The sequence below is a fragment of the Schistocerca serialis genome, chromosome 4 (genome assembly GCF_023864345.2).
Source record: "Schistocerca serialis cubense isolate TAMUIC-IGC-003099 chromosome 4, iqSchSeri2.2, whole genome shotgun sequence".
In the NCBI taxonomy this organism is placed as follows: domain Eukaryota; kingdom Metazoa; phylum Arthropoda; class Insecta; order Orthoptera; family Acrididae; genus Schistocerca; species Schistocerca serialis.
The window spans coordinates 350,088,803-350,091,498 of NC_064641.1; positions in this window are offsets into that span (position 1 = coordinate 350,088,803).

Consider the following 2,696-nt stretch of genomic DNA (forward strand, 5'->3'; position numbering starts at 1 on the left):
TTTAGTGGTACCTCCTGCAATACGATAGGGAGGGCGCCATTTCACTTCCACAAAATTTACCTTAGTAGGTGAAACTGCCTAAAAGTGTAGCACATAAGACCACGAAAATTGTAGCAAACGGTTCAACTGCAAAGAATTATCAAAGAAGCCTCAGGTTGGTCGACAATGATATCATTACTGATGTGGACCAGTGAAGCTACTTCAGTAATTAATTCTCTCTGTTCTTTGTAATTAAATCTCAGATTATGAATTTAAGTTTCCATAATAGGATAAAGATTTTGCTCTTCAAATTTTCTGAATTAGTCAAAATAGGGGGACCCTGGATTCTTTTCTAATGAAATTAACGTTCGGGCAACGTAGAAAATATGTCCTACCACTTTCTTCGTGAATAAGTCGCAGTGCAGATGTTGGATGCATGTATTATCTGAGGCCGTTGATAGAGATAAAATTTATTTATCTTCTAATTAGAATTTTTTGTCACTGACTTGGACAATATCACCAAAGAAAAGTCGGTACGATATGAATTAAAAACACGTTTAGTAAAAGAGCTACAAAAACCCTCGATACTTTTGGTCGTCAGATACACTTTACAATTCGTGGAACAGTCTCTCGTAGATAGTTGGAGTATAAGAGCATTTCGTTTTGTAATGGGATTAGCTTTCTGAATGAAATAATAAGTTTATCGTTTAAAATGTAATGCCATTAGTTACGTGTTCATTTTCTGAGTTACAAATGGCGCGCATATGCGCGGAAAGAACTTACAGGAGCAAAAGGAAGTGGGAAGGATGCAGCACGTTCTGTCCTTACATAATAAATACCATAATACAAAAAGCATGGTTATAATTGTAATGTCACTGATGAAGGTGTGAGACACTCGGCTGGCATAATAAACTTCATATGCAGGTAATACGCTGATCAATCAGGACATTGTAACCACATATCTAATAGCCGGTATGTTCACCTCTGGTACGGATAACAGCGGCGACACGTCGTGGCATGGAAGCAGTGAGGCCTTGGTAGGTCGTTCGAGGTAGTAGGCACCGCACACAAGTCACCCAATCCCAGTAAATTTTAGAGGAGGGAGGGCGGGGAGGATGGGTTGGGGTGGCGATGAGCTGTGGCACGACGTTCATATGTTCGACAGTGTCAACTAAAGCTCGCCACTGAGTTCTTCGAACCACGCTATCACATTCCTAGCCTTGTGAGATGGAACATTATCTTGTTGAAAGATGCCACTGCCGTCGGGAAACATGATCGTAATAAAGGGGTGTATGTGGTATGCAAAAAGCTTACGATACTCCTTGACCATCATGGTGCCTTGCACGAGCTCCTCTGGCCCATGGATGTTCACGTAAGTGTTCCCCAGAGAGTAACGGAACCGCCGCCAGCTTGTCTCAGTCCCAAGCACAAGTGTCAAGGAGCTGTTTCCCTGGAGGACACCGTATTCGCGCCCTCCCATCGGCATCATGAAGAAGCTATCGGGATTCATCAGACCATGCAACGCTTTCCCGCTGAGCCAAAATCCAGTGCCTAAGGTCACGTACTCACTTCTGTCGTAGTTGTCGATGTTGTGGTATTAATGTCGGCACATGCATGATCATCCGCAGCAGAGGCCCATCGTTAGGAGTGTTTTGTGCACTATATGATCATACTCATTTGTACTCTGCCCATCGTTAAAGTCTGATTTTAATTCCGCCACAGTTCGACGTCTGTCCTGTTTCACCAGTCTGCCAAGCCTACGACGTCCGACATCTGTAATGAGGCGTGGCCAGCCAAGCCCACGGCGTCTGGCCGTTGTTTCATCTTTGTTTCGCCAAGTGTTAAAGACACTCCTCGAGCACCAGACAAGTCGAGCAGTTTCCGAAATGCTCGTGCAATCCTCTGGACCAGCCGGCCGCGCTGACCGTGCGGTTCTAGGAGCTGCAGTCCGGAACCGCGGGCTGCTACGATCGCAGATTCGAATCCTGCCTCGGGCATGGATGTGTGTGATGTCCTTACGTTAGTTAGGTTTAAGCAGTTCTAAGTTCTAGGGATCTGATGACCTAAGATGTTAAGTCCCATAATGCTCAGTCATTTGAACCATTTGAACCTCTGTACCATCACAGTTTGCCCTCGCTCGAACTCAGATAGATCGCACGCCTTCTCGTTCTACACACGTACAGAACGCTCACTGATATTATATGCATCGTATGTGTGTGTGTTTGACTAGCAGTCATTCCTCACCAGGTGATGCTGCTGTCGCCTGGACGGCTTTTTTTCGGTAGTATATTGGTGGTCATAATTTTCTGGGTGATCAGTGTACATCGGTGTATCATTATTTGCAAATCTATTGCATTATAGTGAACCACAGCTTCCACTAATCTTTTTTTTGTGTTGGGGGGGGGGGGGGGGGGGGAGTATTACGGAACCACGAAGAAAATCGGCCATTTAGGGAGGAACCATTCTATTATTTGCCTTAAGGGATTCACGAGAACGTGAGAAAACAGATATTATGATGGCGTCATACGGGTTTGAACCGTCTTTCAGTGGACTGTGAGTCCAAAGCGCTAACTATTGTGCTACCTCGCCGAGTAATCGGATAAGATGTAACTGTCTAAAGTTGGTGACTGTGAAACGACATCTGTTTTAAATAATTAATATGCCATTTAGTTCACTGGAAAGAGCAACGACCTACATTATGAGTAGTTATCAAAATG